This window comes from Haemorhous mexicanus, chromosome 11, assembly GCF_027477595.1.
Source record: "Haemorhous mexicanus isolate bHaeMex1 chromosome 11, bHaeMex1.pri, whole genome shotgun sequence".
Classification (NCBI taxonomy): domain Eukaryota; kingdom Metazoa; phylum Chordata; class Aves; order Passeriformes; family Fringillidae; genus Haemorhous; species Haemorhous mexicanus.
The window spans coordinates 13382837-13410204 of NC_082351.1; the positions used below are offsets into that span (position 1 = coordinate 13382837).

The window sequence follows — 27368 nt, forward strand, 5'->3', positions numbered from 1 at the left end:
ACTCAACCCGCTGCCTCCTGCTGTTAATATTTCACACTTGGCTTTGCAAGATGCTTTATCTAATATCCTCTCTGCATTTAGGCAGCTACCTTCTCTGCCTTGTCCATAACAGGAGAGGCGGGAGGAGGAAGGCAATTGCCAAGTATGTCTGTAATCTATGTAGGAGGGTTTTGTGTAGCTGTAGGGGGAGAAGAGTAAGTCTCATTTCCTATTTTATAGTCTGCTGAGTCCTGTGATCTCATGCTGTGTGCTCCTTTTCCAAGCAGAATTTTTCAATTTGTCTTTCAAGTTCTTGTTATTTTTTATTTCCAAACTGTTTAAAAGTGTTTGTCTGTAACTTGTTGATAAATTGTTTGTGTCTGACTCCCTCAGGTGCTTCATTGCCAGTCTTGTATGTGTCTCCAGACCACCTTTTTCTTCTCTTGTCTTGTGCCCCCGCAGTGGGCTGTTAACATCCCTTTTTTGGAACCCATGGGAGCCTGAAGGGCTGTTCAGTGTCCTGTGACATGTAACCCCACACCTGCTCCCATTCCTGTGGGTTTTATCCTTGTCCAAAGCTGGATGTGCTATTCCTGAACTGACTCACCTGCCTTGTCAGCCCTGTCACTCTGCCCTTGGTGTGTGTTGGATTTTCCTCACTTTCCCTGTTCTTGGTACCTTGGGGGAGTGAAGGTTGGTGTGGACTGAAGTGATTGGGCTGTATCACCTTTGAGCTGAGGTTGTTCAGGCTGGTAATGCTGCCCCTCCATCTCCCACTCTGGTGTGTAATTGTGCTGGCGGAGTGGTGGTTTTGCAGCCTGGGGCAAAGCCAGAGGAAGCAAATGGAGCAGCCACTGGTCTCAGGAGAGCTCCCAGTCAAAAGTGTGTCTTGAATTTAATGACATGTGTGCTCTTTCAGAGTTTTTATAGAGGTCAGAGCATGGCAGGGAACTTTCCTCTGTCATCTTCCTAGGGAGAACAGCACACAAACTTTTCTCTCCAAGTTGAAATCAATTGTTCCCTCAGGGCTATGTAACAAACTGCTCCTGTAGCTGATTTCCCCTTGTGAATGGCCTAAATTAGATGCTCTCCCTGGTTGCCCTCATTGGAATAGCTTGTGCTTTATCCAGCCATTTCGTTTGTGCCATTTGCTACACGATGTTGATAGCACTTGTCTGGTTCCTGCTGCCCTGTGTTGTTCTGTATGGGAGCTATTGCATGGCAGGCCTGCTGTCCCAGGGCGTGGAGGAGAAGAGGCAGCAGGGACTTGGAATCTCAATTTGACTTCTACTTTGCATCTTCCTTTGTTTTCAGAAAGTCTGTTTAAAAATAATTCCTTGTATCTTTGGAGCAGGTTTGCTAATTGACATGAATTGAAACAAAGCCCTTGGGCTTACTTGGATCTTTCTGAGGAGTTAGAATCTATTCGCCTCCTTATGGGTCCCTGAAAGCTTAGTTTCAAAATCCTTTTTGAATGCTGGGTTGATATTGGGGTGACAGCTGCAGGGTAAATTGTCTTCATTCCCATCTAGTGCTAACATTTTTGGCAAACTGGTGCATGCAGTTCAGTCCTGTACACTTCCTACTGCCTGCTCTACAGAATTAGAAAACAAGTTACCTTCAGTGTTTAAAACCAGAAAACAATTTGGAGTCACCCAGAAACTCCAGCTGTGCCTTCTGCATGTGCATCTGTACATGAGCAGCTCTGCTGGAGTCTCTGGGTAGGCATCTCCTCCTTGCCAGTGGGGCAGAGCTTTTGTGATATTTAGTCCTTGAACAGTCTGAGTTAATCCCTCTAATGGCCACCAGTGGAGGACATGAGTGACATTCCCTCAGGAGGAATGAAAAGGATGTTATTTTTTCCCTTCTGTGACCTCTTGAACATCCCACTGTACCCATTTTCTTGGTGGTGGAGTCCGCTATCATAGTGAGTTTGATTTTTATTTTCTGTGAGTGGGGAGTGCCACTGTAAGTCAGGATTAGCTAAACATAACATTAAAAATAAAGCACGGCTATTAATTTAATGGCTTCCTCGTTACAACCATCATAAAACAAGTAAACAGGAACTCTGCCAGTGCTGCCTGCAGTCCTCCTCCAAGTGGCTGAACCAAGGGAGAGATTTGAACTCTTGCCATTTGATAAAGCCATGTGTGAACATGGCTTTTTAAAAATTAAATCTTTACTTTTCCTGTAGTAGCCTTTCAACTGCTGAGGAAGCCTGGCCAGTGACTGCAGTGGAGCTTTGCAGCTCTTAATGAGACAGAGGGGAAATGGCAGTTCAGGACTTAGCTTAAATCATACCAGCCAAAATAAAAGATTACAAAAGGCAGGGAAATTGTTCTTTGTGGACTGTCTCACTGAAACAGCCTTTGTAGTCCCTTTAATCCTTACTTACTTATTTTTCTTTTGCAGAGGAGAATAACTAAGTTCTGTGTTGGGACTTTTCTCCCTCTACTCTTTATCTTCCAGAGTGCTCTTGCCAGCTGTTGGCAACTTGCTTGGATTGGAATTTACTGGATTAAATGGATCACACTGGGGATCTGTGGTGGCCACATAGACTGGGTGCCTGCTCCCAAGTACAGTTCTGTCTCTGCATCTCAGTGGGAAGTGTACAGTGGGAAAGCACACAAAGGTGTCCAAACAGAGTGTAAGCTGAAAGCAGTGGAATTATTTGTGTGCTGGGCTTCTTCCAGACTTAAATCGGGCACTTGTGCAGTGCTGTGGGGTCTTTAAGTTAAAGAGGTTACAAAAAGAGAAAATACTCATCCATTTGTTTGAAGACTCCATTCTAGTTATTTTTATATAATGCCTTCTGGTATACTGAAGTGTACATTCCCAAACTGGAGGGTGGATTGCAAAACAGAATATCCACAGTAATGTATTTAATATCCAGCTGTGGAACCTCAGTGCCAGCTGTGTGCTCCACCCAGCCTCTCACTGGCCACATGTGCCTGTGCTAGGAAAAAGGACCTTTGCTGTCTGAAGGAATAGGTTAACATCTATTCTGTGGCCAAACAGATAAAGGGGAGGGTTCATGCTTCAGAGTCCAAGCAGATTATCTGTGTGAAAGTACCCTCAGCCAGCAGGGTCTGGCTCCTCAGCTTCTCAGAAAACAAAGCAGATGTCCTCTGCTGAGGCTGCAGGTGGTCCTGTATTGCTCACTGCTGATCCAAAGCTCAAGGAGTTTTATTTGAGGCTACTTTGAGGCAGTGAATGTGATTAGGTCTCTCTAGGTTATAGGAATCCAGTGTTGAGTTGACAGTATCCAAGTGTAGAAGCAGGAGAAAGAGATACATTTCCTTCTTTGTGACTGATGGGCTGATGTTTCAAAGTGTGGTTCTTCTGCTGGGTAAAAGAACTTCATTCAACGCTGCAAGGAATTGCACAGAAAAGTGAGACCCACGTGCACGCCATAAATTTAAGGTAATCTATACCATTCTTCTGGCTGTGAGCTTGGTCACTGCCAACCAGTGCTTACCCTGTGGGATTGGAGGTGTTTACCTCGTGGGATTGGAGGTCCAGACTCTGCTCTCTGGAAAAACCAAGCACACCCATTACAGGGAGGTTTTCTTTATTGTACTCAAGAGAATTGTGCTCTAGATCTCTTTGTAGTCACCCCCGAGGCTGGGAGCTCTAACACTGCTACAGAGCTTGCAGCACTCCTGAGCATGCAGATGACAACAGAGTCACAGCTCTTCTCAGGAGGGCAGAATTCTGCCATTCTCAACATGAAAGAAAATTGGATTTTAATGAGGAGTACAAGGTGAAAACTTCTGAAACTTGGAAGCCTTTCACCAGCCTTTGAGAATGTGGACCATGGAGCAAAAAGCATCAAAGGTGGCTCAGCCCTGCTCCTGTCCATGGGGCTCCCTGGGGAGAGCTCCTGGCTCTCTGTGCCCTCCTGGCTCCATCTGCTCCACAAGAATTAGATCCCTTCCATCCAGCCTTAGATTTTAGGGTTAAGTAATTTATAAACCAGTCTGCAATATGTCTTATTGTCGCTGTATATCCCTACATATTCTCCCAAAATCCTTTCCAGGTTTTTTAAGTTGTATCAAATCTCTACCTGCTGACTGCAGGAGAAGCACCTTCCCTCTCGTGGTGTCTGTATGTCCAAAGAGGCTGTGCCTGGCCCAGGGTTTTGCCTCCTGCGTTGAGCCCTGGGGATTGAGTAGTTTATGGGAGTGAAGAGGAAGTGCTCAGGGAAAAGGAGTGGTTGGAAATGTACTTGAACTCTTAACGTGGGAACTTAACCTATGGCCTTGGTTCAGGTTTTCTAAGGATTCTCCAAGCCCTGAAAATTTGGGTGAGTGATTATGGCAGGTGAGTCTCAGAGCTGTACAATAAATTAATGGACTTTTCCATGGACCTGTGCACAGTGTATCAAGTAGTGTAATGGTGCTCTCGGTCCAAACTTCTTCATGCAAAGTCATCAGTGGTTTTGTAGCCCCTTACTGTTACAGAGATACTCCCTATCCCAGGAGCAGGGACTTTTGGAGAAGCCTTAGGTACTTTCTGCCTTCCCTAAAGCACTTTTCAGGGCACTGACTGTGGGCACAGCTGTGCAAATTGAAAAGCAAACTGATCCTGCTGACTCTGCCTCATTTTACTTCCCCTGACAAGTAGTTGAGTGGTTGCACTTTATTAATGCTAATGACTTTCTAGTTTGAGCTGTTAGTGTACAGTTTGATATTTATATTTATTTATTTGTAGCATCCAGACTTTGTACTGTCTGGATTAATCCTCAAACTAATCTGATGCTGAGCCATTATTGTGACAATTGAGTCACAATACAATTTGACATTCATGCTGTACCTGGTGTAGCTAATTTATATAACTCAATTTATAAATTACATAAATAGGTTACATAATTTACCACATACCTTGTACACTTCACAGTAATATTCCCAGCTTGCAATTTAAACAATTTTTATACTGAGAATAATTTATACTGAAGACTCTTGAATAATTTTGCAATCTATTCCTGGATAGATAAGGAGTTGTGTTTGTTAAATAAACACTTGCTGGTGTTGATTTTAACTTACTAATCACCTTGTCTTCCTTCCCAGATAATCTGTAGCCTGTCCTGAATGATGCTCTGCTGGCAAGGCCAGACCTCTGCAGAGGTCCGTGTCTTCAGCTTCTGCCTTTCAGGAGCTGCTTGCCTGGGAAAGATGAATTTTTCCCTCTGTCATCCAACTGAAACTTCAGTGCAGCTGGTCCTTGCTGGAGAACCAGCCCTGCTGCCTGCAGCCTCCCCCAGGAGTGCAGAACCCTGGCTTCTCCATGTCCCACCCGAGCACCTACGTGATGGTGGTGGTGGTGTGACCCTGGTGAGGTGGGGCTGGAGGTGAGGAGGGGGCTTCACACTGATCTGGGAGGACTTGTGGTGCAGAGGTAGAGGACACTTCCATGGGCAGTGGCACAAAGATGTTACATGTGACAAGTCCTTGGGAAATTTCTGCCTCACCTAGCTGGTGTTAGAGGGAGACAGGTCCTACTCCTGACCCTGTGGCACCAAGGCATCAAAAGGAAGCAGTGAAAAGCATTGTGCAACCTGTTCATGACAGTCCCTCCCTGGCCCCAAAGCTCTGTGCTTTCCTCCAGGAGCAGCTCCTGGAAGCAGCCCCAGCACGGGGACCCAGAGGAGGAGGATGGTGGTGTCCTTCACCCCTCTTTGGAGAGGCCTGTGGCCCATTTCCATTGCTCCTGGTTCCTGGGGTTGTGTGGGTGGCCATGAGTGTCACTGTGCTGCTGGCAGGTGTAAGCCTGGGTGTCTGCCACTGCCCAGAGGCAATGCTGCTCCTACGGCTGGGCACAGTGTTGACCTGCTGGTGATGTTTGCAGAGGTTCTGCTCTCCAAATATTTCACTTCCCATCTTTTGGAGTCCAGGCTGTGGTCAAACAGTTCCCATGTGGCCAGCAGTAAAGAGAGGCACTGGGGCAAGGACCTGGAGGCAGGTGCCCATGCAAACATCAGCACCACTTTTCCTTTCCTTATCCTGTCACTTTTCATCCTGCTATCACTGCCTGGATCCTCCACTTTCCCCAGGAGGGGCCAGTGGTGACAAAGACCATTAATTTTGCAACAGCTGCTTCTAAACCCCATCAGACCCCCCCAGCTGTCACCCTGTGACTGATGCCTCTGAGCACCACAGATATCAAACCTGCAAACAAAATATTTAGAAGTGTGGGGATGGAGGTTGTCTCACAGCCCTGGCAGCCACCATGGCCACCAGCAGTGATGCTCAACCCTCTCCCCTTCCCCATGGCTCTGCTGGGAGGAGATGTCCCCTCCCTGAGCTGCCTGGCATTTGGGGGACCATGGCTCTCCCCAGCTCTGCCTTTGCTCCTCCCAATCGATGTCCCAATCAGAGCCAACAAATGAGCAATTATGTGCACACAATCCCAGGACGTGCACGGCAAGACCCACGCACCCCAAACCCGTGTGGGCAGACCCTGACCTGGCTGGCTCCTGTAATTATCTCCTGCAAGGCAAAACAATTAGGAGTTTCTGCTCTCCTCTCCCTCCCTCCCCCCTTCCTCTTCATTGTTCTTGGCAAAAAAAGGTTAATTAAACTCAGAAAATATCCTTTTTTTCCCCCCTCCTAAGCATGAGACTTAATTTTCTCTTTATATTTGTATTTAATTAATTCCTGCAAAGGCTCTGACTATATTTTTTTGGTATTATTTCTTTCTTTGTCTCTCTCATTGTTAATCCTTGCATATTCAGTTTTTCTCCTCCCTTTTCCCCTAGATTTGAAATTCTATTACCATTTCAGAAGGCAGGCGTTTGAAGAGAAAATTGAATACCCGTCCAGTCTTGATAAGAAGGGACATTTGGTACTAACGGTAATTTGTGAAGCAGATTTCCTCACAGCCCATGGTTGGTCCCCACCTTTCTCCCCGTGTTTGCTGTGGATGATGTGCGTGTGCCACAGGGGCGTGGGGATGTCACAGCAGTTTGCAGCCTTTATATCCCTGGATTTCTGCGTCAGGGCCAGAATGCCCTGGCGGCTGCGTGTGGGGATGGGTGACATGCTGACATGCTGTGTCTGACACCTCCCATGCGCCTTCACACCCCTCAGGAGCCCACCCTGCACCCCACTTTGCTCTCTTAGCTCAGGGATGATGCCCTATCGTCCCCATGGTTTCAGGAGAAGCTGTGTTGTTTTCAGGAGAGCTCCTGTTCCCAACTCCAGGAGTATCCTCGGTGCCAGCAGGAGTGGGAGCAGGTCTCTCAGCCCTCCTGTGCAGAGCATGAAGGATCTTTCTCGGGCTGCGGCTGTAGGAATGTGCTGGCCTGGGTAACGCATCCCCACGGGGATGTCGGGGCTTTGGACCCGGGGTCCTGCAGCTCCTCCGTCCCAGACATAGCCCTGAGCACAACCGTGCCCCTTGTGCCCTTCCCCGCCTTGTCCTCGCACCTAGTGCGGGGTTAATGGTGCTGAGCTTCGGGCATCTGCTGACGCTGGAAAAACAGGTCTGGGGATTTATGGAGACCTTTTCCCCCTGCTCCGGGCTCGCTGTCACCTCCTGTCGCCTCCCCCGCGTGGGACATCCCGCGGGGTCCCCGGCGCCCGGCGCTGCCCAGGGATGCGGAGCGCCCCGAGCCCGCCTGCGGGGCCGGGACCGAGCGTGCCTCGCTCCGTGCCTCGCTCCGTGCCTCGCTCGGTCCCTCGCTCGGTCCCTCGGTGCCGGCGGCAGCAGCAGCAGGTGGCACTGTCGGCCCGCGCTGCCGCCGCCGCTCCACCGGGCCGGGGCCACCGGCGGGGCTGGGGCCGAGGCCGGGCGGGTCCCGGCTGCCCTGGGCGCGGGGCTGCGCTGCCCGAAGCCCATCTCGGGGAGCGTCCCGGCCGAGCCGGGCGCTGCCTGCCTGGTGCGGGACAAGCAGCGGCCCCCAGTGTGCCGAGGGGATGGAACGGGCTCCCGACGTTGTCTGGGTGATGCCCGTGACGGCTCGGACTGAGCCGAAGTGAAATATTCCGTTTCCTTGCCAGAGAGAGAGACTCCCTGGGCAGCCTAACCCACTGCTTGACAGCCCTTTCAGTAGAAAAAAATTCCCTCATATCCAATCCAAACCTCCCCTGGTGCAACTTGAGGCTGTTTCCTCTTGTTCTGTCACTTGTTACCTGGGAGAGGACACTTATCCCCACCTGGCTACAGCCTCCTGCCAGGTAGGTGTAGAGACAGAAAAGGTCCTGGTGTTGCTGCCCCAGAAGTGCCCAACCTGAGCTGGACAGCCACCAATGTGGTCACTGGTGTGTCTGTGACTGCAGAGAACCCCTGCGCAAGGCTGGGTGTTGGCTCCTGTTTGGTGTCATGCTGGGGCTGGAGGGTCCTGGCTCCCAGCAGGGCAGGACCATGATGTCCATGGACCTGGATGTTCCAACAGGAGCCCCAGGGTGAACTCCCCATCCTGGCACAGCCGTGCCCCTGAAGTGGAATAGGTGGGACACGATGGGGAGCTGAGGTGGGATGTGAGAGTCTGGAGAAACCTTTTAAGTCCAGGGGCAGCAGCCTGGGGGTGGAGAGCATGGGGGTGAATGCTGAAGCTGCAGAGCCCTCAGGGAGCAGCATTCTCCCCACCTCTCTCACTGCTGGGTAAATCATGACGGCTTGGACTGAGCTGAAGTGAAATATTCTCTGTTTCCTTGCCCAAATCTGTAGTTTCCTTCTGGCTCTGAGGCTCTGGGCCATATTGCACATTTGAATTTAAAAGCAGACTTGTGCTTGGGCTTGTTATTTATTTATTTATTCTAGAATTGTTATTTTCTTTAAAATCAGGGTCCTTTTTTGCTGCAGTTTTGTGGTTCCTCTTGGAGCAATGACTGATGGACAGGGGTGCAGAGGGCTGGGGACACGAGTCAGAAGTTGGTCCCTGGTTGTGTGGGGTGTCCTTGGGGATGTCTGGAGCTGGCAGGAAGAGAGTGGTGGAGGGGAGAGCCTGGGAGCCTGGTGCTGGCTCCCAGCCCTGAGAAGGGAGATGCAGAGTTAAGGCGATAGCTGGGGGTGCTAATGGGCACCCCTCTTCCCCTCCCTGCTGTAGGATTTGCCATCTGCTGTGTGAGAAGCGGCATTTGCTTGCTTCAGGGATGTCACACTGGGGATGACACGTCCCTTCTCAGCATTGCTGGGCTGTCCTGGCTGGGCTGCACTCTGCCCATGCCCAGCCAGCTGCAGCAGCGTGGGGCTGGGCCCTGGGGGTGCCCTTGTGGTCTGTCACGGCTTTGCCTTACTCCCTGGAAAGCCAGAAAAGGTTGGTCCCTGAGACTGTGGCACAGGATGCACAAGCCCCGGTGGCCACTGCAGGGAGCCGAGTGTGGCAGGCAGGGACCAGCCCCGCCCCGGATTTGGGGATGGGAGCGGTGCCACGGAGCAGCTTTGGAGCACAATGATGGTAGGGTAGGGGGAAACCAGGATAACTTGTGATAGAAGCGGGGAGGAGGTGGGACAGGCCAAGGAGGAGTTGTGCAGAGAGGAGGACACCTCGGAAGGAGGGGTACAAAAGAGGAGAGAGCCCCACTGCAGGAGCAGTCCTCCCGTGCCGCACGCCCAGCAAGCCCATCAGCTGCTAACGAGGATTAATTGCCTGCTCCGGGCTCCTGAGCGGGGCTGCAGCCGCTGCCGCCTGCCCTCCGGTGCGGGTCCCCAGTGGCTCCGCGGGTAATTTATGGCCACATCGGTGTAGGCAGCTGTTCGCAGGTTGGCAGTGGCGCCGATAGGAGCCTGTGCCTGGTTTGAGGCTCTAAATAACCCCATCGGCTCTGCAAACCATCCTGGCCAGGCTAGCCAGCCAAGCTGCAGGGAGGAGTGGGTGGCAGTCAGACATCACTGGTCCATCCCCCACAGGCATCAGGGTCCCCAGGCCAGGGGAGCAGATGGCTGCAGCCAGCTCGCGGCAGCACTGTCACAATGGGGTCCCTTAAATACCGATACCACAATTAATTGGGATTCACTGATCACTGCTGAATCTTGTGCCTCGCTGCACGTGGGGCGGGCGAGCGCCGGCAGCCGGAGCGTTGCCCAGCGGAGGCTGGAAGTGCTGCTGGCATCTCTCTCCATGCCCTGGGATATGTGTGGAGACATATGCTTCCCCAATCTGCTCGAGCCTTGCTGTGTTTTGACCATTCCTCACAAACGGCCTCAGAGGGTTTTAGCTGGGGAAGGAGGTGCCAGGGACACTGAGGCAGTGAGATGGTGGCTGCCCCACAGCCCTTGTCATGTCCTGATGGAAAAGGCTGGAAGAAGGACGAATAATTTGGGGGTACAAGAAAAGCCCCAGGGCCATGTGCTGGGTATTTATTTTTGGAGACGTTGGTTCTTCTAGAGCTGGATCTCTGTCCTACGGGGATCCAAGTCACCCTGAGCCTAGGTCAGCACAGCCAGAGGTATAACCCAATCTATAATCTTTTGCCTTCAAGGATTTAGTGTCTCTTGAGCCTTGTCCTGGCCCAAAACAACTGGAAAAGTGGAGCTTGCAACCACCTCCTCAGAGTCCCCTGGCTTCTGTGAGCACTTCCAACATCATCTCACTGGTTTGCAAGTCAGGAGGATGTGACCTGACCTGGTGCCTGCAGCTGGCATCACTTCCCCAGGTGAGGTGGCTTCCCGGGTGCAGGGGAGCACAAGGGTTCTCCCAGCTGCACCCAGGGCAAGCCAGGGAGCCATGCTGGCTGCTGGCCTTGGCCATTGGCATTTTGGGGTCCCTGGGGGAGCACCTCACTCACTGACTGCCCTGGGACTGGCTGCCGTGGCTCTGTACTCCAGCTCCTTTGACAGAGCACAGAGGTGATGTGTTTCTGGTGTAATGCTGGCCAGTATCACACAAGCAGGGATTTTGCTTTCCAAGGGGTTGCCTCTGTGTTCCTGAGTTTACTTCCCCTCCTCTATTCCTCAGGTGCCTCTGCCATCAGACAAATCCAAGTCCCTGGCATGTGGGCTGAGGTTCATGGGGAGAGCAGGGCCCCAGAGGATGGGGAGAGGCATTTGGGGGTCCTGCCAGGCCCCTGAGGGAGGTGGGAGAGCTCATTTGGGGGTCCTGCCAGGACCCTGAGGGAGGTGGGAGAGCTCACAGTGGTGCAGGGATCTTGGGAAGTGACAGCAAAGCCCCTGCCAAGGGCCAGGGAGGTGCATGGGCTCTGGAGGTGGTTTGTGTCTGCAGGATGGGGCTGTACAGCCCAGTGGGATTGCAGCAGGCACAGTGTCATGCTGGGGTTTATTAGGAGCCAGTTAATAACTCTGGACTGGATTTTTCGTTAGAGGAGTTCATTTACCCTGGGCTGTTCTCTGGTGTGGGCTACAAGGCTCAGCTCTGACTGTGTCAGGCTGAGCCTCTGCTGCCTCACTGCCCCAGGATATTGCCCTTCAGCCTCACTCCCAGCAGTAGGGAATGGGCTGAGGAGTGCCAGCAAGGATGGGCTGAGTCTCTGCAGGGTTTCTGCTGGTATTCCCTTCTCGGTGACCCCCAAACCCTGGCTGGGACAGGCAGCAGCCCCTCCCCACTTGCATGTCCCATTCCTGCCAGGAGGCACCAGCAGAGCCCTGTGCTGGGCTCAGGGCCTGCCTGCCCCGCTCACCCCCAGGTGGCTGAGCTTCCTCATGACACTGCACCGGGAAGTGGCTTTAGGAATACATATTGACATTAAAAAAGGCCCCTTTGTACCTATTAATTGAAGTAATTAAATTTAATGGGATGGTTATTGCATGTTAAATAAATACTGGCTAATTATGAAAAACATATTTGCCAAGGCTTAACTATAGAAAGGATGCCTCAATTACATGGTTATTAAACCTAAAAAATATACACTTTTAATAATGAAGTGACATTTAAATAACATACATTAACTGTCTTATTAAATGTTGATTCTTTTCATATTTGAGGACTTTAATTTGGAATGTTTTCCCTGGCACTAACTATACGATGCATCATTAGCTGTCTTTCACTCATCATTTTGTAAACTTTTTTAATAAATAGGCTGAAGTGTTTGTATTTGCTTTTGTTTTCCTAGCTTCCATCTCTCTCTTCAGGCAGCAGAGATGTGCCAGGGGTTTGTGCAGGCAGAACAGGAACTTCCAGGCAGCTTCTTCAAATCACTAAAGCCTTCCTAAAGATGGTAAACCCTTTCCTAAACCTGTCATCTTGAAATAGGCAGGCAGCCAAGCTCTACAGGATTTTTGACATGTCCTTATGGAAAGGACCACTCTGCCTCACTCTTGGTTTTCCGGATTGAATTAGTTTGTAAGAAGTACCCAGGAGATGGAGAGCAGGGTAAGAGCAGGAGCTCAAGGCTGCGGTGGAAGCACCATCCTGGTACAGCATTCTGTCTCTGCTGCCAAACCGTGGCACTAATCCTTGGAAAAGTCAGTGTTTTGGGATGCCTGCACCCTTCCCAGGCGTGGGGGAACCTGCTTGGAGAGGGATGCTCTGCAGGGCACATCCCCACGTGCTGCAGCACCCAGCCCTGCTGCTCACAGGGATTCCTCTGTGGCTGGAGGGGCAGGGAGCAGGGAATGTGGGAATGGTGTGGAGCAGCACAACCCAGGGCAGGCAGGCTCCTTCCTTAATGCATTTATTGATTGCAGTGTACACGTCAGGATGTAATTTAGAAATCACTCTCCCAGAATCAATTAAAGACCTTACTGGCAGCATAGGCATCTCTTCTAGTTAAAGCCTTCACCCTTCCCTCAAACACACACCCCACTGTTCCTGCTCAGCTTTTGGGGAGTTCCTGTCTCCCTCCCAGCCATGTGGAAATGTGGGTGCTGGGATCACCCTCTGGCAGACCTGCTGCTCTTCTGAGAGCTGCTGTTGCCTCAGCTGCCTCCCAAACCAGCCATCAGTTAGGGGCTGTCAGGGAGCCAAGACCTCTCATCTTCCGGACTCATTCTTAATGTTCCTGCGTTCGCAGCGAGGTGAGTAATCTGTGCTGGGGAGGCCCAGTGGGCAGCACAGAGGCACTCAAATTAATTATGGAGGAGTTAAGTCCCAGGGGGGCTCCGAGGGGAGTGGGCCTCAAGCTGGGCTCGGAGGCAGTCAGCCGTGCTGATGCTTTGGGCAGGGCTGGAAGGTCGCTCGCCTGCCCTGTGGCTGCTCCATCCCTGTGAGGAGCTGGCCAGCATCACAGCACAGCTGGGCTCAGGAGGAGGGGGCTCCTCAAAGGCAGCAAGTGGGATGGCATTGTGGGCAAGGGGAGGTGGCACATCCTCTGGCTTTCAGGCAAATGAGAGTAACCAGTTTAGTACAGTGACATGCCAGCTGCTCTGTGCTGGCTCTTGAGGGCTGGATGTGATGCCTGTACCCCATGACGGCTTCTTCCAGGGCACAGGCAGGGCTGCCTTGTATGTGGGGATGGTGTTGGAGGTAAATGGTCTCCCAAGCCCATGAGCTCATCCATTTCCCTCCCCTCCTGTTGTGCCATTTGGTGTTGGCAGGGAAGGTGGGCGCAGCTCCCAGGCGAGTGGGTCTGGGACCAGCTGACGGTGACCCCAGGTCTCCTAATGCAGAGAGGCACAAGGTGGGGACGGCTGGACCCACATGAGTCCAGCTGGTGGTGCAGGTCCAGCAGGCTTACAACAGTGTGGGTTCAGCAAAGCAGAGTCTGGACTGGTTTGTTTGGCTGGAGAACATGTGATTCTAAAATTAATCTTGGAGTGGGGTGGCACAATTGTTACTCAGGGTTCCTGTGCTGCAAGGCAGGGGGCAGTCAGAGTGGGCTGCTGTGGTAAGCATCAGGTTTTGTATCCTGATTTTTACTTGGTTAATATTATGGGGTTTGTTCACAAATGGGAACTGAAAAATCTTTTCACAACAGTAATCTTTCTTCCAAGACATAGACCTTTGACCATGTCTAAAAGAATTTCCCTCTTTCTCTTCCCTTCCCCGCCCCTTTTCTTACTGTGGTGATGAACTTTCATCAGAGCAATTGCAGGCTGGGTTTCAATTCAGTAAAACCCACTTTAGTCAATAATAATTTTTCCATGGAATTCTGGGATTTGGGTCCTGTCTTTGTGCCCTCTCTCCTAGCTCTGTTACAGGTGCACAGACTGAAGTCAGAGCGAGTGAAGCATCCCTGCTCCATCCCAGCACCATTATGCTCACAGCAGTGATGCCAGGATTCCTCTGGCAGTGATGCCAGCAACAAACCCAGCTCAACTCTTCCTCTGGCTGCCTTGGGGGTACCAGGCTCTCCAGTTCCTCCCACCCCAGAAACAGAAGGAGCACAATGGATACAGACCCACCTCAGGAGGGTTCATAGCCAGGAAGCTCAAGCCAAGAGACCACAGGTTCCCTCAGGCCACAGTGCCCTGCTGCCCTGGGGTGAGGCTCGTGGTGCTTGGTATTTCACAGGCCTGAGCATTTCTTCCTCACCAAGGCTCATGATGCTCCTCAAGGGATCTCTGTGCTGCAATGTAACATCCCTGTATAGAGAAATTTTCTTAAGTAATGGTTTCTGCAGATTCTTTAAAGGTATATTTATCCTATCTTTTATTGGAATAGAATTAAAGCAAAATTAGAAACTAAAATAACTTTAATTACGAATTTCATGATTCGGTATGTTGTAAATCTTACAGCATAATATTGTGCCATAAAAATGCTATTTTGTGATAATTATTATTATTATAATTAATGTTCCTTAATTGCTGATGTCGCAGGCACATGCTATCTCCCAGGTTTTCCTGCAGAGTCTCTGGAGGAGCTCTTCCACGGCGGGGGAGATGCAGAGGATCCAGCCGGGTGCTCGGGCAGGCTCTGGCTGTGTGCACACAGGGGGGTGCCCGGGCCATGCTGCCAGCTTATCCCACCCTGGGGGGTGCTTTCAGCACTTCCCAGACAAGGAGGATGCTACAAGCTGTGAATAATGCCTCTGCCCCTGGCTGTGCTGTGGTCATGCCCACACTTGTGGTCGCCCACGAGCTCCCTCTGACAGGGAGATGGGCTGAGCGTGGTTTGGTGGCTCTGCCTTTGGGCTGGTGAGAGCACCCCAGGCTCTCTGTCTGTCCTGTCAGAGGTGGGGGCAGGTACTTGTGAGGAGGAGCTGCAGGGTATGAGCAAGGGGAATATGTGATGGAGGGCTAAGACTGGCAAGAGGGAGGTGGGAGAAGGCAGTGGGATGGATGCAGTGGCTATACCAGGGCTTAGCAGTTCTCAGAGCATCCTTTATCAGCTCAGAGGATGCTGCTGGGGTCTGGGAGGCAGGGACACAGAGTGGGTCTGTGGGCCCAGGTGTGAGGGAGGAGCAAGAGCACAGGGATGGAAAATGCCTGGTGCCAAGTGCGTGAATTTTTCATGTGACCCTGAGGCCTCACTTGTGACAGCAAGGGGCTGCCCAGGCCCAGCTGAGAGAGGGAAGGCATCAAAATAGCCACTGAACCACCTGCTTCACAGTGGTGAGTCTATATGGGATGAAGCTGAAACCAGGATACATTTTTAATGACTCAGGAAGGGCTGGGTTTCTTTAAATAAGACTAGACAATGAATATGTGCTCCCGAAGCTGTGTAGTGCACCACAAATGCATTATTTACAGCAGCTTCTTCCTTGTCCATTTTAATTTTACATGGGTACTCGAGAAAGGGAAGGGACTCCTTGATGTCTCATGGCCACCCACTTGTTCCATGTGACAGAGGTGAATTTTTGAGCCACCAGAGGATTTAGTGTTGATCTTTCCATGACTTGAGTCAAGGGCAAAACAGCCATCCTAGAAATGGAGCCTGGCACCTAGGAGTGGAGGGAGCTCCAGCCTGAAGTTTTGTCTGACTGATGCATCATCTGGTCTTGACAGTGCCATTTTCTGCCTTCCCACCATGGATGAAATGCAGGGGGGACGTTCTAAGGCTGCTGCAGCCTTCCCTTGTGCCCACACATGCCCAGCTCAGAATCTCTGCTCCCTGCACTGGTGGAGGACCAGAAGCCTTTGGGAAGTGGACAGTGATGCATGATCCTAAGAGTGAGGGAGGGGGTGAATGTGCTCCATGGAAAAGGTCCTCAGCTGACCCTGGCAGGGAGGGTATGGAGCAGGTGGGAATAAGCAGCAGCACAGTGGGCTGTGGCAGAGCAGGGGAGGACTCCATGGTAGTGCATCTTGGAGAATTTGTGGACCTGGGGAATGGGGCACTGACTTTTTCCTTGTCTTCAACATTGCCCTGACTTAAAGTCTGTGCTTGGTGCAGGGATGTTGGGCTGCCAGGGGAAGCACAAAGTGGTTCCAGCACTCCTGAGGGGCTGCTGAGGTGGGATCAAAGTCTAGGAGCTGACGGACATCAGGCTGCTTTCCCCAGCACTGCCAGGCCTGGGAGGGTTGAGATGGCAGCTTGACGGCTTGGAAAATAGGCTGAGATGAAGGAATATCAATAGGAGAGCGAGCTGTTCCTGCCGAACAGCCCCAGGGCAGCCAACGTGAAATGCTGGTTGTCTCGGAGGAGTTGACAGGTGTCTGCATCAGGCATCCTGCTAATTAAGCACCGTCATGAGTCACAGGGCTGAGAGATGAAGGAGCTGGGAAGGAGCTCAGCTGGAGCAGGTATGGCCAGAGGGGATCTCTGCAGGACCTCCCTGGCCCCCGGGGATGGGTGGTACATGCATGATTTGTGGGCTGGTAGATACACAGTCATGGGATGGGCGGGTCCTTTGGGGAGCTGGGGGGTCAGCTTTGAGAAGAGCAGAGCCATCCCCCTGGGTGTCTGTCTCCCCCATTGTGGCTGTGTGCCCTTCCCTGGCTCCCATGTGCAGGCACTGATGTCCAGACCAATCTCCTGTCACAGACCTGGCAGGAGCCCCCAGAGCCTCTCCCACACCCCCAGCTCCCAGCACCCAGCCCACCAAACCTCTTCCCAAATCAAAGTGTACAACACTGCCAGTGGCAGGCTGAGAAAATGAGGATATTCCCAGGCTTGTCTTTCTCTTGATCCCCTCCAAGAAGATCCTCTTGCTAAAATGAGCAGTGGTGGTGCCAGCCTAGCAAGGCCTCTGCCAGCAAATTCCCAGGAGCATGAGCGTGGTAGGCTGGACACAGGGGCTGCTTGCCTCTTTGTGGACCCAGAGATCTGGAGGGGCCTGTAGCAGCAGGCAAAGGATGAAAGCTGTTCTGGCCTGCAGACAGCAAAGCGCCTTCCTTTCCAGGCAGAGCCAGGAGTGAAGGAATGCTGCCACCCTGGTGACAGCCCCTGTGCCACCCTGTGTCCCTGCCCCGTGTGCCTCTCCAGCACCTTTTGCCCACTGCCCTTCATGCAGCTGCAATTCCCTGAAAAATGGCTCTATTCATTACCCATCTTAATTCCACCCTGGATCCCCAGAGGTCCACAGACACAGTTTGTTATCCTGGCTGTCAAGGAGCTTAAAGAGCTGCTGATGCCTCCTGGAAAACTTTGACAAACCCTCTGGTCAGATCCAGTGCTGCTCCCCAGCCTGGCTGCTCAGCCTTTCTGCTCCTGAGGCTGGATTAGCAAAGACATCTGTGAGGGTGGGAGGAGGGAAAACCTCCATTGCTGCCATCTGGGCAGAGTGGATCCCTCCTGGTGCCCATGCCCATCAGGGGCATAGCCTGGGACCATTTGGGCAGAGCAGAGCTGCAGAGTCTGGCTGGGAAGGTCCCCAAAGCCCACATTTGGATTCCAGACTGTTCTCTGGGTCAGTCAGATTTCACAGCCTAAAAACGTTTGGGCTGAGGCCACTGAGTTTCTTTCATCCCTCTGTGTCCAGTTCAGGGCATTTAAACTGGGGTTGCAGGTTCTTCGGGGTTCATTTTCTGAAAATTTTTCTTCCTGTGGGTGATAACCAAGGGAAGTGACATGGTCTTGACTCCTGCACTGTGCAGAACTCTGGCTTTTAGCAGAGTTTTTTAGCAATCAAAAACTGCAAACAGAAGAAAAACTGTGAATTTTTTCTGATTATTTTAGGTCTCTCACTACTCAGACTGGGAGAGCAGAGTAGAAAAGCTTCCCCATCTCTCTGGGCTCTCTCCAGTGCCTTAATCCTCTCCCAGTTAGTTTCTGGTTTTGACAAAGCAATTGTCAGGCTGCTTTTAGAGGACAAGATGCCCCTCAGTCTCTCTGCTAACGCAGGCAAAGTGCCCCAGACACCCCAAGAGCAGTTTGTGTCCCGATGTAATTCTGGTCGAAGCTGGGTAAGACCCTCCGAGTTTAGCACAAAGAGCAGGAGCGGGGTGAGCCCTCAGCCCTCACTGCTGGGTTTGAGTCCAGCTGCCTCCAAGCCATCCTCAGCCCCCAGCCCTCCCTCCGAGCCATCCTCGGCCCCCAGCCCTCCCTCCGAGCCATCCTCGGCCCCCAGCCGTCCCTCTGAGCCATCCTCGGCCCCCAGCCCTCCCTCCGAGCCATCCTCGGCCCCCAGCCGTCCCTCCGAGCCATCCTCGGCCCCCAGCCGTCCCTCCGAGCCATCCTCGGCCCCCAGCCCTCCCTCCGAGCCATCCTCGGCCCCCCGCCGTCCCTGGCAGCGCCCTGCCGAGCCGGGAGCGCTTTTAGGTGCCACTCACGCCGGTTCCTCGGGGCACGGCCGGGCTGTCAGCCCGCGGGCGAGGATGAGCAGGGAGGCTGTGGATGAGCACAGCAGCCCCCTGGGAGGCAGGATAAAAGGCCGAGCTTCCGAGATAACGAGAGTCTGTCTGCGGGGGTGAGGTGCCCAGACGCGGGGGAAGCCGTGTGAGTGACAAGCGTGTCCCGGTGCCCCCGGGCGCGGTGTCCGACGAGCCACCGAGCAGCCGTGGGAGCTCTGCGGGTCACTGGAGCCTGAGGCTGTTTCCCACAAGACACGAAGCCCAATGTCCCCTGCCAGCTCCCTCCTGACCCTTGCTGGGCACGGAGATGGGTGGTTTTTGGATGTCCTTTCTGTTTTGTTTTCTTCCCTTCTCTCAGGGCTGGGCGCTCCTCGGTGCATCAGGAAGGAGCACTCTCAGCCAGGTGCCCGTTCTTTTCTCAGCTCCACCACCTTGGTTCCCCTTGTCCCTGGGAGTATGTGGACAAATACATCTTGCAGCCAAAAATAAATAAATCGCTCCAGTTTCCCGTGCCAGGGCACACGGGAATGGTAGCACCGGCCCGGGGGCAGAGCTGCTGCATCTCTCGGTCCTGCTCTGGGCAGGGAGAGCACAGCCCTCTCTTTTTGCCTCTGTGGCAGGAGACGGCAGCCGTGGGACCGAGGTGCCTCGGCAGCAGCCCTGGGAGGGAGTGGATTTAAAAGCAGTAGTGGGAGATTGCCTGAATATCTCTCCCTTCTTTTTTATTCGTTTAAGAGGTTTTGCTGTGTCGGTAGCTCCCCTGAGAGACAGGAGCAGCAGCCTCTTTGGATGTGAATACCTGACAAGTTTTTAATGTGAAAGGTATTCCCTAAATTTAGTCTCATGGAGGAAGGGGAAAAAAAAGAGAAGTGTTTCTTTCAGTCTGGGGAAGTGATCCAAATCCCAGCCACTTCCCTGCCGGCAGAGCTTGATGATTTCTCCTCTGTCTGGAAAGCTTTTATGTCTGGGCCCGATGTGTGTCCCTGCACAAACAAGAGGAGGGAGAACAGCAGCCACCGATTCTGTGCCCTGGGGGAATGGGGCTGTTCTCAGCTCCTCTGGCCTCTTGGAAACGGATGCTGGTGAGGGCGGGATGGGGAGATAAATGAGAAGAAAACCTTGTTGTCCAAGTTGCAGGGACATCATCTTGGCTCTCATGTGGGCTCTGACTGAGGTGTGAGCATTGAGATGCTGAGGGTGCTAAGGGGAGTGCAGCTCTGCTGTTAAACTCAACCAAGTCACCCTTTCCCCCCTCCATTTTGTCCCTATTCTCACTGGAACCTCTGAAGGTCCATTTTCTTCTCTGTTCTGGTACTGGAGACTCACCTGTGCCTTGTGCTCTCCTTTCATGTCCTCTCCCAAAGCGCCCTGTGCTGCCCTCCACAGCTTTGGAATTCAGTTCCTCCTGTCAGAGAGGGCAAGGAGTTCCTGTGGGTTTGTGGACACACACACCTGCCGGGATCTTGCAGAGGACATCCACACGTGTGCCTGCACAAGGTGAGCACACACCTTCCTTCAGATGGGGCAGGTCCCAGACTCCCACGGAGTGTAAAGGACAAAGTGTCAAAAGGACAAAGTGACCCTGTGCTGAGAGCTGGTGGGGCTAAAGGTATGGCTGGTTGCAGCCAGGAAAACCTGGCTGAACGAGCCACCTTGCACCGACTGCCCCTGTCCTGCAGCAAATGGTGGGGTCCCAGTGAACCAGAACCATTTACAGCTCCATCTCCTAATGGGAAGGTCTGGAAAGATCCCGTCCTGTCATTTCCATCTCAAAGGTCTCTTCTGAAATCAGGGAGGTCTCCATGACAAACATCCTATTTATTCTTGTTGATTTTTACAAAGGTCCCTTCTTTGGAGAGATGATGGAGCATTTCATTAGGGCCAAACCGGGCAGAGCAGGGTGCCACGGTGGCACTGCTGTCTCTGGGATGGGACTCTGCGGCTGGCATGGTAAGAGGGAAAAGCAGGGGAAGCTTACAAGAGTGGATAATAGCAAGCGTGCTTAAAAAAAGACAAACAACCACTTCAGACTTGCAATTAATATATTTTAATGTTTTTTATTATTTTTCTCCCCTTTTGTAAGTTTAATTTTAGGGGACTGGATGCGATGCCAGTGGCAAGATGCCGAATGGACAGCCCTGGGGACCGAAGTCCTGCCGTGGGGTGCAGGAGAGCGGCGGGCGAGGCTCAGGTGCTTGCGGTCCGATCCCTGCCCCGCAGCCCCGGCGCTCGCCTCCGCTCCTGGACCGCTTTTAGCGAGACCCCTCCCGTGGAATCGCCCCTTTAAGGGCGGGAGGGGCGGGGCGGCCACGCCCTCATCTCCCCGCCCACATCTCCCCGCCCCCGTTCCCTGCCTAGGGCGCCCCCTGCAGGCGGACCCGCGGGCGCGCCCCCGCCTCCCCGGGCTCTTCCCTCGCGCCGCCGGTGCGGGGCGTGCGCGCGTGCGCGCGGCGGGGGCGCGCGCGGCGGGCGGCGTTCCGTCGGGGCCCCGCGCCCCGTCCCATTCATGCGGGGCAGCGGCGGCGGCGAGAGCGAGGCGGGCGCGGAGCCCCGGGCGGCGGCGACGGCGGGGGGAGGCGGGCGCGGAGGAGGAGGGGACGGAGGAGAAGGAGGCAGTGGCGGCGGAGAAGGCGGCGGCGGCCCGGCGGGCGGCTTGGTGTGGAATGCAATTATGGCTGGCACGGCGGAGGCGAGCGGGGACCGGAGCCGTGAGTAACCCGGCTGCAACTTTCGGGCGCGGCGCGGTGAGCCCGATCGGTCGTTTCGCTAAAAATAATGCGGATTTGGCTTTATCGCTCCCCTAAAATATTTGGCTTTATTGCCACCGCGGCGACGGCGCGGGGCTGGCCCGGGCAGGGCACAGCGGCCCCGTCGGGGGGCGCGGAGGGGCCGCGGCGGCCGGGCAGGGCTGGGCCGGGCAGGGCCGGCGCCGCGCTGCTGCCGCCGGGACCAGCCCGCATTGCGCCCCGCGGCTCCGGGAGCCGCCTCCCGCGGGGGGACAAAACCGCGCCGGGACCGAGCCTCTTTCTTTATCCGCCACACGCCCCGCGTGGGTCTCGTAGCGGTGTGTGCCGGGGACCGGGCAGGTACGGGCTGGACGGGCTGAGGGCCGCCTCCCATCGCGGAGCTGCTCGGGCCGGGGCGCTCCCGCAGGGAGCCGGTGCCAGCGGTGCCTCCCTACCCGGTGTAGCGGCGGGGCTTGGCCGCCTTCCTCCTCCCCTCCCTCCCCGCTGCACCCTCCCGCCCGGCTCTCGGCTGCGTTCGCTGCCCCAGCCACGCCGCCGGGCTGCCCAGCCGGGTCCGGCACTGCTGGGGACGTGAACCGGGCTCAGCCCTTCCGTGCTGGCCGCCTTGGATCACGTATCTGCCCTGCCCTGCGTCCCCGCTGCCATTCCCGCATCGTGCTGCCCCACATCCTCGCTGTCATCGCTGTGTCCGCACCGCCCCGTGTCCCCGCTGCCATCCCCGCATTGTGCTATCCCATATCCATTCACGTATTCTCGGCGCTTTATATCCCCGCATCCCGCCGGGGCGCGGTGAGCGGCAGCCGGGCTGGGCTCGTCCTGGAGCCCACAGCGCCGCCGTTCCCTCCGCGCTCCCCGTTCCCCAGCCGCCGGCGGGGAGGTGCCGTGGGCGCCCTGCGGGATGGGATGGGATGGGATGGGATAGGGTGAGATGGCTGCCGTCGCCCTCGTTGTGATCGTTACTATTGTGATCGCGCTGTAGTTTGGCAGCGCAGCGCCGGGCACCTCCGAGCGAGGCGTGGGAGGCTGCGGTACCTGTGTGCGGGGCTGCGCCGGTGCGCGCCTCCCGCCGCCGGTGTGAACGTGGAAGGTGGCGAATAAAGCCGGCTGCGCGCTCGGGGTCCCTTAGCCCCTTTCCATTCCTGCCTAGCGAACGCACGCGGCAGCTCCGGCGTGCGATCGGGGAGGGATTTGCAAAATCTCTGTGGCATGCTGAAATAAATCCCGGAATCCCGCAATCGCCTTCTCCTCCCTTGTCTTCCTTGGGGGAAAATTCTTTCTTCTGCCTCTGGCCGAGCGCCGGGGTAGGGGGAGCCAGGGGAGAGGGGCTGGTGTGTAAACAGGGCTTAACATGAAGGTCACTGGTTAAAGAGGAGACGGATGGGAGAGAAAAGACAGGCATTAACCTCACTTGTTAGCTCCCCCCTGGCTTCTGCTTGGGGAGGACAAAACAAAAGCAGAACCTGCTAACGGGGGGGATGAATATTCATGATCGTTCTCGTGTGCTCCGGGACGCGGAGGGGAGAAAAGTTGGGCAGATGAGCCCCCTCCCGAAGCTGTTTTTCCTGCAGCTTGTGAGAAAATTCTTTTTTGCTGAGCGAGAGCTGTGTCGGGGGGAATTATCAGCCTTTTGCTGGATTTCTTTTTTGAATTTTTTTAATTTTTATTTTCTTTCGTGTGCGGCTGCAAGAATTAAAAAGAAAGGGAAAAAAAAAAGAGAGGAGCTGAGGCTATTGACTACATCAAAGGTTATCCATTTGAAAACACCATTTTCCTCTGAACAGCGGCTAATTGCTTCCTGAACAATCCCAGGGTCTTTTGTATATACTCAGTGGGTAAAATGAGTGACTCGATGTCTCTCTCTTAAGACACTGGTGACCGAACAGGGCGGAAAGGTGGAGAAGCCAAGGAAAAGCAGTGGTGCAGATGCCTCTGGGAGGATGCATGGATAATTTCTTAAGTGGCTGCAAGGAGGGAAGGTTTTTTTCTTCTTCCCGCTCGCTGCCGAGTGATCTGCTGGTGCCAGTGGCTGCCGGTGCCGGCAGCGGTGTGGCGACACGGGGCTGTAAGGAAGGCTGGTAAGGAAGTTTGGATTCAAAATACCCGATCATGCGTGTGATCTGGTGCTCCCCATCCGCCTGTGGCTTTGGCTGCCGCTGTCGCTCCTCCGAGAGAGACAAGCCTGGATGCGCTCGCTGCTCTCGAGGGGCTGCGGGGAGGCAGCGCCGGGGGCTGCCTGGCTCCTGCTCCCCTGGGTGGCTGGGCTTCCTGCAGCTGCTACCCTGAAGATTAAAGTTTTGGCGATGTTGCTTTTGTTAGCATGTTGTTAGCGGCGTCGGGGAGAGTTTTCCCCTCTTGGCTTTTTTTTTTTTTTTTTTTTTTTTTTTTTTTTTTTTTTTTAATAGAAGCATCAGATTTGGAGCAGAGCGCAGGCATCTGCCTTCGTGCATGCTCGGGCTGTGCACGGAGCTGCGGAGCAGAGCCCTTGTGCTCCGTCACACAAAGCCCTTTCCCCGAGCGAGGCAATGCCCTGCGAGAGATAAACAAACTCCTCTGAACTCCGCTGGAGACGGGGCCGAGGGCCATGCCGGCGGCTCCCGGGGAGTGTGCTCCAGCGGGGCTTTGCGCAGCCGAAATGGAAAGGGTAATAAAGCGGCGCTGCTGCGTGCTGGCAGGGCTGCCTCCCCTCCTCCATGGCGGCGGCAGCCGGGGCTGCCCCTGCCCTGCTCCCTGCGTGCCAGTGTCACGCCGGGCCGGTTATTTCCGTGGGTTCGCTGCGTTTGACTTCTGCCGAACAAAGCGAAGGATCTGGCCCTGGGATCGGACTAAATGAAGGGAGCTCGGATGTGTTTATTCTCTAGGCTGAGTGTGGGTCAGGGCCTTTGTTGCTGGCTGCCTTGCTGCTGGCTGCAGCCCTCACCGCCGCGAGAGCCGGAGCCAGCCCTGAGCCGGCGGTTCCCGAGCAGCAGAGACCGGTGCTGCCGCGCTGGCGACACCGGCTCTCAAACCGGGGAGCATTACCCGTGCCGGGCTCCTGCTGAGTCCCGCTGGCCTTTGTTGTAATTGCCTTTCTGTGTAGGGTGTTCTCGTGCCTTGGTCATTTGTGTCCTCAGTGAGGAGTCAGTCATGGTTTTTGGCACCTGGCTCAGTGGAAGGGGAGCCTCGAAAGAGCCAGGACAGCAGAGGTGCTGGCATGTCTGTTCAGTGACAGGAGGGTGGGCATGGGTCACCCCAATGCCCACAATGCCATCCTCGCTGCCTGCAAGCTTGAATTTTTCATTGATCTGAACTGGTGGAATGCATGTATTGAGAACTTAGATTGTTCATGTCTCTGATCCATTTTTTTTTTAATGTCTCCTTCAAGTTTGTGTGCTATGTGGAAAAAAACTAGTGATTAGAGGTTTCCTAGCCAGGGTTTGACCAGTGAATGGCTTGGTGATGTACCATGTGTGTAGAGGAAGGCCCAAAGGCCAGGAATTATGAGTGATCTAGAACTTGGTTCAGCATGTATCTTGACTCCTTAACTTTCCTGAGTTTGGACTGGGGCCCCTTTTCCCAGCAAGGTGCTGAGTGCCGTGGCTTCATGCAAAATGAGGAGGAGAAAGTGTTTGCCACCATCCACTGGTGAGGTGGCTGGTTTGGCTTTAGACTGGAGGCAACCTGCTTCTTCTGTGGCTGTACCTGGGAAGTGTTCCATGCAGGGCTCTGGGGAGCATCCTGCTACAGATACGTGGTACTTGGTGAGAACATGTGTGCTCTGACACTGTTCCTGTCCCACAGCCTCATCCATGTCCCTCTTAGCCTTCTCCACAGTGCAGCCTGGGATGTAGATACCCCAACATGGTCTGCCTGCTACGCTTGGAAGTCACATTGGAGCAAACATCTTGTGTCTCATGGAGAAGAAAAGCTGCAGACAATAAATAAGTTTTGGTGGTTTCAGTGCCAGGCATGGGCAGTACTGGCTCTTCTGCCCTGCACTTGCCATGCGCTGTATCCAAGCCCACACCTTCCCATGGGTTTGTCAGAGCGTGGCCAGACACAGGAAGGTGTCCTTGTTTGCCTTTCTTCCCTGAGCACTCTGTGGCTGCCTCTAGCCCTTGTTTCAGTGGAAGCCACCATTAAAAAACCTCAATGAAAAACATCTCAAAGTTTATTTTCCCTTTAGCCAAGGCTTGGCACATCTCTTTGTTGCTGGTGTGCTGAGAGGTTTGAGTCTGGATGAAAACTCCACATCCAGGTCATCAGGCTCACATTCCATAGACACTTTTTGCTCTTTTCTCCTATGAAGTTGCCTTGCATGGTGCAAGATGGACTATTTTGGGTGATTCCTCAGTCCCCATGGTGTCTCAGTGTAATGAGAGCCAAATTCACCCCTGGCCTGTGCCCAGCTGTGCTGGTCTGTGCCTGGGGCCGGAGACCCTCGTGAGTTGCCTGAAGCACAGAGGAGATTTTTTGTTGCTGGGGTCAGCTCAGGGCCTGGGGCGAGCCAGGGTGCAATATCCTCTTTGCTCCTTGAGCTAAGATTGTGAGGGATTTTGCTGGAGAAAGTGTTCGAGGTGAGAACATGCCAGGGGTGCCAGAGACAGGCTGTGTGGCTCTGGGGGACATGCCGTGCAGGGACCATCTCTTCCTCATCTCTCCTCCCCACCGGCAGCCTGCAGATCAGCCCTGGGGCTCGCTGCCCACCTCCTCATCCTGAGCATCCCTCAATCTGCCAGCCAAATTGGCACAGAGGCCCGGGAGCACTGCTAATCCAATTTGGGCAGTTTAGCTGCACTTTGCTCTCCGTGCTGCTGGCCGGAGCTCGAAGCTTTAATCCGGCTAATGACCCCAGCTTGAGTAACCAGGACTGTTCTCTTGGTTCAGTTTTCCTTTCTGTCGGCGATGGCGAAGGGCTGAGGCTGCTTCTGAGTCCTGTCCGTGGTATCAGGGACGGTTTTCAGGTATAGGTTTGTGTAGGGACTGGAGGGTGAGGGCAGCGTGGAGGGACACTGCAATCCCTGCTTTCTCTTTGTGAGATTTCTTCTTCCCTCTTCCCGTTTTTTTTCTTCTCTCCCTCTTTTTCTGGTGAAGATAAGCCCTTCTTCCGGAGTTATTTTGCAACATAGTATTATTTTCAGGAAGGCAAAGCCAAGAAAAATAAAAGCGTCTCTCTTTCTTGGGTTGCCTACTGTTTAATGTACAAAATACAGGGGTGGTAATTGCATTAAAACATGTATAATTATACTGGAGGGAGGAAAAAAAAATCCTGCTAATTGCACATGTGTTTTGAACTGATAAATGTTGAGTGACTCTTCATGTTTTCTTGGGAGTTTGGAGGAGCAGAGATGCAGTCTGGCATGTGAGGGGTTGGGAGCGGGGATGATTTCCCAAAATTATTGGGAAGCTTGGATGCTCTGAGCACCTCTGGGGTAGTGTCAATGTCGGGGGCCTGATCCTTTGCAGATTCACCTCCCCATCCAGGCAAGTCTTGGTGCCCTATGAGTCCCTTTGCTTTATGTGTTTACTTAAACAACTGTTTGTCAAAATATTCAGGCTCTCTCACAGGAGTCAATTCCTGGCAAGAGAAGACGCAAATTCCTGTATTAGGGGGAGAAATTTCCTGTGTGAGTAGTCCCACATCCGCGGGCTGTTCCCCCACTTTACCAGGGTGTTGGCGTGAGCGGGTGCTGCTGGGGGGCAGGCGGGAGGACGGATGGTCACACTCGTTTCAAGTGGCACGATGTAAAAACCACATTTCCTCCTGCGAATGCCGACCCCGTCAGAGCTGCCGATAACATCGCAGGTGATTATAATGGCACTAAGTTGTTTGCTTTGTGCATGCGGCCGGGCTTTGTGTACGGGCGGTTGCTTCGCTCTTCCTGTGCAGACTGTTAGTTTCAACAGGGGAAGAGGAAAACCCAAAAATATTTTAGGAGGAGTTTAAAAATAATCTTGGAGCTTGGCTGGTGGGCAGGATGTTTCGCAGGATCGTGTTCCCTGCTGGTCCGTGTCCAGCTTTGTGGCCCTCGGAAGGCTTTGCTGGATAGTGTTAAGTCCTGCGTTGTCATTTTGGCCAGCCTGAGGCTTGCTGTTGGGCTCTGGGAGCTGGAGTTCGATGGGAGTCTGCCCTGGGATTTGACTTTTGCACTGGGT

At 53.7% G+C, this 27368-nt stretch overlaps 1 protein-coding gene across 3 annotated transcripts in view; it reads left to right on the top strand.

Annotated features, from left to right (window-relative positions):
* The first annotated feature begins 21039 nt into the window (after window positions 1-21039).
* The window catches only part of PLXNA1 (plexin A1), a 116327-nt gene continuing 109998 nt past the window's right edge, over window positions 21040-27368 (top strand). For 2 of the 3 annotated variants that reach the window (XM_059856540.1, XM_059856542.1), the window contains exon 1: window positions 21040-21197. The gene's annotated coding sequence lies outside the window, so the exon portion shown is untranslated. The other variant, XM_059856541.1, reaches the window with a different exon arrangement.